The sequence below is a fragment of the Triticum aestivum genome, chromosome 4A (genome assembly GCF_018294505.1).
Source record: "Triticum aestivum cultivar Chinese Spring chromosome 4A, IWGSC CS RefSeq v2.1, whole genome shotgun sequence".
NCBI classification, from domain to species: Eukaryota; Viridiplantae; Streptophyta; class Magnoliopsida; order Poales; family Poaceae; genus Triticum; species Triticum aestivum.
The window spans coordinates 521,027,522-521,035,920 of record NC_057803.1 but is presented as its reverse complement, the minus strand read 5'-3'; positions in this window follow the sequence as shown (position 1 = coordinate 521,035,920).

Here is an 8,399-nt window from a genome sequence, read left to right as displayed (position 1 = left end):
GGTGTTTGGCGGTACTGAAGAGTTTGGAGCAGAGTTGACGCGTGCTGAAGGAGGTGGTGGTGAAGTAGCATCATCTTCATCCTTGATAACTCTGGCAGTCACTGTTGCAGCAGATGAAGAGAACTCAGAGTCTTCAAGGGATGGAGTTCCTAGCAGCACAGCTCTTCGAGGAGGTGTGGAGTCAAACTTGAATTGCTCAGTGAAGCCATCCTCTTGGAGATCATCTTCAGAACACATCATCGTTAGCCCTTTCCATGTACGGCGACAGGTTTCATGGGCAACAAAAGCATTCTTGGTGGCAATATTGCGAATGCGATTAACTTCCACCAAGAGGCTTTTCATCTGACGCTTCAGCCAGTCATGATGCCTATCCTATTTCTGATGAAGAGCCACAAGAAGCTCTCGGTCGTTGAGAACATGAGTGCGCTTCTTGGGTCTTGGAGCAATTGTACTATCAGTGGCTTTAGTAGACGCAGGGTGTGGTGCACGTGTAGTGCCAGCCAAAGGATACACCCGAGTGACTGCTTCAACTCCTTCAATGTTCTGTGAGAAACTCTGATGCTCTGCATTCTGAAGACTTAGAGGTCCTTTGCAGGCTCAGGATAGATGGCTTCAGTAGAGATATCCACATCAGGCAGAAAAATCCTATGATTGCAAGAAGATTGCTGATATGAGATATCGGAGTGAAGTTTAATTAGCCGCATTACCCATGGGGCATAGAACTTCAAGCCAAACAGATCAGAGCCCGAGGCAGCAAGTTGGCGGATGAATAAGTCTTGTGCATTGAAGCATTTTCCATGAAGAATATAGAAGACCAAAGTCTTCATTGCACCCTCAAGCTTGGCATTTGGAGAGTGCCCTTTGATGGGCCAGAGAGTTCGCCTGATGATGTGATAGATGCTTCGTGGCAGATACTCAAGGTCTTCAACAAAGAACTCTGTTGGATAAGCAGCATCTTGGGGCAATGACTTTATCATGCTGAGCATCTGACTCATATCAGGTTCCGGCCTCTTAAAGATGCTCTCAATAGCTTCATTATGCAGCTGACAGCCATGCTCGTAGAGATCGCCAGGAGTGGGCAAACCAGTGAGCTCAATGATGTCAAATGCATTGGCTTTGTGATGAACATTTCCGGTCATCCACTCCAGGACCCAAGTCTTCGGATCTCTATTGTACCCGCGGATGTGAAGTGTGGCATAGAATTGGAGCAGCAGCTCTTCATTCCAATGCTCTTGGTCAGTAACGAACGGCAGCAGTCCAACTTCCTTGAAGCAATCCAAAGCTTCTTCCAGACAAGGCAGACCAGCTATGGCTTTAATGTTAAGGCGCTTGTGTGGGAAGATGCGACCTTAGTTGTAAAGAATGCATGAGTAATAGCTTCGCTGAGGATAGTTCCAGAACCGATCAGATGATATCCTTTCCCTTGAGTAGGGGTTCCTGGAGCTATCGAAGAATGTGTTGTCTGCCCTGAAGCCATTGATATTGAAGGAGCCAGGTGCTGATGCAGGACCTGGGAACCTTGGCAATCTTGTGATTGGCTTCTGTACCTGAGGCCTGTGCTCAACATGATAGTCGAACTGTGGACCGGGAGCAGACTCAGGAACAGAAGTGACGGGATTAGTGGCTTCGTTGTCTTCTTTTTCCGTTGTGGAGGGCTCCACATTAGCTTCATTGGTGGTTGTGGCAGCCGCAAGATTTTCAAGCACGTTCTCCTTGAGAACTGCTTCTTGGTGGGACAGTGGAGTGGCAACTTGTGGGACTTCATCTTCCGCGGCTGATGCAGCCGGATTGTCTTCAGCAGAGACTTGAGGCCTTGGACCTTTGCGAAGTCTGCGCAACGCGGGCGACGCCTGTGGAGTTGGAGTGGGTTGGGCCTCATAGTCTTCTTCCTCTTGTGGGCGGTCTGCCCATGAAGCATCCTGTGCAATTGGCGTCAGTGGACGACCAATGCTGATGAGTTCGCTGTTCTGAGGAAGGACTGCACCATCTTCTACATTGTCATATTGACCAATGTCTTCAGCAGCGATGGGATCAGCTGCTGGAAAGTCTTCAGCTTCATGAGCCTCTGTGGAAGCAGGCTCATGGATAGTCAGTTGGCGTTCATGGCGTTCAGCTTCAGGATAGACCATAGAAATGGGTTCAACTATCAAGGGCTCTGTGGGAGCTGTCCGATCTTTCTTGGTCTTCCTCTTCTTCTTGGAGGGGGCAGTTGGAGAGGCTTCAGAATGTTTCCTCTTTCTGGCTTCAGCCTCAGCAGTCCTTATCTTCTTGAGCTCTGAAGCTGTTGACCGGCTTTTTGGCTTCGAGCCAGTCATTTTAGTTGTGAAGACAATAGGAACTGCTTCCTGCCTTGGTGCGTCAGGTTCAGCCGTAGCAGGCTTCTTTTTCTTCTTTGCGGCCATCCTGGGGTCGATGCCAGGACGCCCAAGGGCCTTGCGCTTCTCAGCCTCATTGTAGGCTTGCACACATCTGTCAGCCAGAGTCTTCATGCGCTCACGCGAACCCTGAGCTTCTGCACGTTTCTTTACAAAGGCTTCCTTGAGCTCGTGCATCATACTCTTGAAGTTCTTCACTTCCTGCACGCTGAGCTTGGCCATATGCTTCTTGAACTGAGCCTTTTCATAGTCAATATTTTACTTCAGTTCAACAATGCGCTGGGCAATAGCGAGTTCTGAAGCAATGGCGCCTTGGAAGGCGACACTGAGGCCAATTGGTAGCTGCAGATCTTCAAAGCTGATGTTTGGCGTGTCAAACCACTCGTCAATGAAGTTGTGGATGATGGTCACATCAAAGAGAGGCAGATCATTGAAGGCTTTTGCTTTTTCTTTGCTCTTGATGAGTTGCTCAAGAGCGTCATCTGCTAGATCTTTATCACTTGACAGATCAATGTCATCATTGCGCAGAATGGCAGCAGCAGTTAGCTCTTGTCTGGTGTGAGGCAGAGGCATCTTGACTTTCTGGGGCTTGGAGACGCGAGATAAGTCTTCGGACTGCACACTGTCTTCAGGAGGTGCGGTTGCCAGTGGCTTCGCCCTTGAGATTTTTGGTGAGGGGGCAGGCTTTGAAGCTTTAGGCTTCTTCATCTTCTTTGTCTTCGGCGCTGCAGGAGCTTCTTCTGATTCAGCGTCAGCTGCAGGCTCATTCACTACAGTCCCTTGAACTAAGATGCGGGTGATGAGGCATTCAAGGTTGGAGAAAGGACTGATGACATTGGGTTCTGCATCTCGTGTGCCATCTGCCCTTGGTGCTGAGGGACCAGGGTTGAAGTCTAACCCCAAAGTCTTCTAGTTCTGCTTCGCTGAGTTCTGGGCAAACTAGAAGTTGCGCTTGAACAGATTGTCATCACGACACCATAGTAGTGACGATGGGTGTGCATCAGCTGGCTATGGCCCACGGACCATGCAGGGATAGAAGCCTTGAGCAATGGCTTCATCTCTGGACCTGGGTAGAAGATTCTTGTATTGGATGTCTCCCCACGGTCTCTTGATGGCATTTTTCTCAGCATATTCTTGGGTTACAAATCGGTATTTGAACCATTGTTCTGCCCAATATCTTCGAATCCATTGGATTCGGGTCTTGCACTGATTGTAATCCTCTTCAGGATCTGTCTTGTACAGTTCTGAGAGTTCATCTGGCAGATCTCTGGATGTTTCTCCACGACGCTTTCTTCCACCCTTCCTTGCTGCTTTCTTTGAAGCCATAAATTTTAACTTGAAAGGCTTCAACACATTCAAAGGCTTCAAAGGTTTTCGCTTGCTGGATCAACAGGAACTGGCTTCGGAAGAATTAATGTGATGCTGTAAGAATTCTGCAAATGAATGCAGACTATGAGAACCAAAGGATTCTTCCACGGACATGTACCTGTGACAGCATTAAGGTGCGAGGGAAGAGGAAGAGGTCATATGCATTCTCAGAAGATTTTGAAGATAAATCAGTTTAGAAGACATTGACCTCATTTTGCAAAGACATTCACTCATAGATAAGGAGTTGGTTCCAGATTTGTACGAATCCACAGATCAGTACAAGTGAGGAATCTAACTACTTTGTGAAGCATAAGTGAATATACTAGGCATGTTATGAGATGCAGTATGAGAGAGATCTAACTTGTGTGAATAGAAACTGTTTGTGGTAGAAAGTGACAAATCCATAGGATCAGCGGTGCTGTAAAAAGGAAGTTTTATTTACCACACTAAGAACTGCTAGACGAAGTGGAAGATGAGGCCGAGCAGTTCGATCTTCCGTGCCCTAACTTGGCGATGGAGGACACCTACGGCGACGGCGGAGAGGATGATGTCCGCAGTCGGCGTGAAGACGGCGTCGGAGAGGTTGCGGTAGCGAAGCGCTTCGTCGCCGGTGTCGTTGAGGGCTAGCGGTGGCGCTAGGGTTCGTGCGAGAGTGGAAGAAGAGATAATGACCGCTGTGAAGTGTGTATTCATAGGTACATGGGCGGCACTGCGCTATTACACAGGTGCCCCTGGCGATTCGCATCTGAGGAACACGTGGCCATTATGCGGAATTTTGGGGTTTGTTCCACGTCCCACGCACACCTTGATTGTCGGGTGGTCGTTCCTACTTCATGTGGAGGAATGAGCATTGAAAACGGACTTAATGGTTGTCTCTGTATCTTCTGCTGACAAGGACGCAGAGAAGACATTCGACAGTTTCAATAGAATGCATATGATTTGGAGAGATAGAATTTGAGATAGAAAGCATAGAGAGGTTAGGGTCCGATCACATTCACTTAGTTCAAAAGATTCAACAATGAAGACATAGCTATAAGTGAATGCTGTAGAGGACAGAACACTAATATATATATATATATAATCAACATAGTGAAGATAATCATGAAGATATGTTGAGATCGAAGCCAAACCAAATGTGAAGACATTGCAAGGTAACGCCATGAGTGAAACACTTCAAAATAGAACATTTGATGGTGGCGTTACCCACCGTATAGGAAGTATTAGACCCAGACACGGCGCACAATTATCGTGGCGCTCCGAAGTCAAATTCCACATTAATGTATTCACACTTAGAATATATGTCTTCATTAATTGAAGATATACTTTACTTCGTGTGTTGCACATCTAAGTCATCAATATGCATAAGGGTTAGGATGTGTGCTTGATCACAGGACATTTGAGGATTCCAGGATATTTAGCTCACACCGTAACTTGCAAAATATCTTCTCATCCAAGGGCTTGGTGAAGATATCTGCCAGTTGCTCTTCAGTGTTGACGTGTATGATATCAATATCTTCCTTCACAACATGGTCTCTGAGAAAGTGATGACGAATTTCAATGTGCTTTGTCTTCGAGTGCTGAACTAGGTTGTTGGCGATCTTGATGGCACTTTCGTTGTCGCAGTAAAGTGGCACTTGCTTCAGATGAATGCCATAGTCCTTGAGTGTTTGCTTCATCCACAGAAGCTGAGCGCAGCAAGATCCAGCAGCAATGTATTCAGATTCAGCAGTGGAGAAAGATACACAGTTCTGCTTCTTTGAAGACCAACATACAAGTGATTGTCCCAGAAAGTGACATGTGCCTGATGTAGACTTTCGATCAACTTTGTCACCAGCATAATCAGCATCCGAGAATCCAGCCAGATCAAACTCTGAGCCCTTTGGATACCATAATCCTAGAGTTGGGGTGTGAGCCAAATATCAAAGAATTCGCTTCACAGCTAAGTGATGTGACTCCTTTGGTGCCGCTTGAAATCGAGCATACATGCAAACACTAAGCATAATATCTGGCCTAGATGCACATAGATAAAGTAAAGAACCAATCATGGAGCGGTATACCTTTTGATCGAACTCTTCACCATTGTCGTCGGGACCCAGATGATGTTTGGCTGGCATTGGTGTTGTGAAGCCTTTGCAGTCTTGCATACCGAACTTCTTCAGGCAATCTTTGAGATATTTCTCTTGAGATATGAAGATGCCGTTGCGTTGTTGTCGTATTTGAAGACCGAGGAAGAACTTCAGCTCTCCCATCATGGACATCTGATATTGCTCTTGCATCATATATCCAAACTCTTCACTGTACTTATGATTGGTGTAGCCGAAGATAATGTCATCCACATATATTTGGCACACAAACAGTTCACCATCATATGTCTTCGTGAAGAGAGTGGGGTCTAGGAAACCAGGTATGAAGCCTTTTCTCTTCAGGAAGTATTTGAGTGTGTCATACCAGGCCCGAGGGGCTTGTTTGAGGTCATCCAGTGCCTTGTTGAGCTTGTATACCATGTCAGGATGTTTTAGATCTTCAAAGCCAAGCGGTTGTGCAACATACACTTCTTCTTCAACCTTGCCATTGAGAAAAGCACTCTTCACATCCATTTGATATAGAAGTATGTTGTGATGTTTGCATAGGCCAGCAGTATGCGTATGGCTTCAAGTCTAGCCACGGGAGCAAATGTTTCATCGAAGTCAATGCCTTCCACTTGAGTATATCCTTGAGCAACGAGACGAGCTTTGTTTCTGACAACTTGACCATGCTCATCTTGCTTGTTGCGGTATATCCATTTGGTGCCTATTATATTGTGCTTCTGTGGATCAGGACGCTTAACTAGTTCCCATACATTATTCAGCTCAAACTGTTGAAACTCTTCTTGCATAGCTTGAATCCATTCAGGTTCCATGAAGGCTTCTTCAACTTTCTTGGGTTCTGTTATTGAGACGAATGCGAAGTGCCCACAGAAATTTGCTAGCTGAGTTGCCCTTGAACGAGTGAGTGGACCGGGTGCATTGATGTTATCAATTATTCTTTCAGTCTATACTTCATTGGCAACGCGAGGATGTACAGGGCGAAGACTTTGCTCTTGCTGATCATTGTCGTTGTTAGAAGGAATGTCTTCAGGCTGAGCATTGTCTTCATGTTGATCAGGTGCTGAGATGATAAGTTCTTCTTCAGGATGAGCTTCAGAAGGTATAATTTCTCCAGTTCCCATTAGCTTGATTGATTCACTGGATGGAACTTCATCTAGCACATTTGGCAGTTGCTCTCTTTGTGAACCATTGGTCTCATCGAACCGCACATCCACTGTTTCAACCACTTTGTAATGAAAAAGATTGAAGACTCTGTAGGAGTGAGAATCCTTTCCATATCCAAGCATAAAACCCTCATGTGCTTTTGGTGCAAACTTTAAGGTGTGATGTGGGTCCTTGATCCAGCACCTTGCGTCAAATACTCTGAAGTAACTGACATTTGGCTTCTTGCCAGTAAGGAGCTCATAAGATGTCTTGTTCAGAAACTTGTGAAGATAAACACGATTGATTGTATGGCATGCAGTATCAATGGCTTCAGGCCAGAATTTTCTTGGGGTCTTATATTCATCTAGCATCGTTCTGGCCATCTCAATGAGTGTTCTGTTCTTGCGTTCGACGATGCCATTCTGCTGTGGCGTGTACGGGGCTGAGAATTCATGTGTGATGCCCAAGGTATCAAGATATGTATCAAGGCCAGTGTTCTTGAATTCAGTGCCATTGTCACTTCTGATGTGCTTTATCTTGGCGCCATAATTGTTCATAGCTCGATTTGCGAAGCGTCTGAAGACATCCCGCACTTCAGTCTTGTAGAGGATTATGTGCACCCAAGTGTATCTAGAGTGATCATCAACAATAACGAAGCCATAGAGGCATGCAGTAGTAGTAAGAGTTGAGTAATGAGTGGGACCGAAAAGATCCATGTGAAGCAGTTCGAAGGGTCGAGTAGTGGTCATGATTGTCTTTGAAGGAGGTTTGGCCCTCGTCATCTTCCCTGCTTCACAGGCACCGCATAAGTGGTCTTTCTTGAACTTGATGCCCTCGATGCCTATGACATGCTTCTTCTTCGCAAGGATGTGGAGGTTCCTCATGCCAGCATGCCCAAGCCTCCGATGCCAGAGTCAGCATTCTGAAGCTTTTGCTAGAAGACATACGGCAAGCTGTGGTCCTACTGAGAAATCTACCACGTACAAATCATCTTTTCGATGCCCTTCAAACACTAGAGACTTGTCAGATTCCATTAGTTTAAGGCAACGATATTTTCCAAATATTACGATCATGTTCAAATCGCAAAGCATTGAGACAGACATTAAGTTGAAGCCAAGGGATTCAACAAGCATGACTTTGTTCATGTGTTGATCCCTTGAGATTGCAACTCTACCTAGACCCAATACCTTACTTTTACCAGTGTCAGCAAATGTGATGTGGCTCTTGTCGGATGGACGTAAGGTTGAGTCCATAAGAAGACTTCTTTTGCCAGTCATGTGATTTGTACACCCACTATCAATAATCCATTCTAAAGACGCTGGTGTCGTACCGTACAGTGCAGTTAGGGGGATAGGCTTCACCAAGAGCATTGTGAAGCAAAAAAATTTGATGAACCAATGGGTTATGAAAGCTTAGATCCAGATTA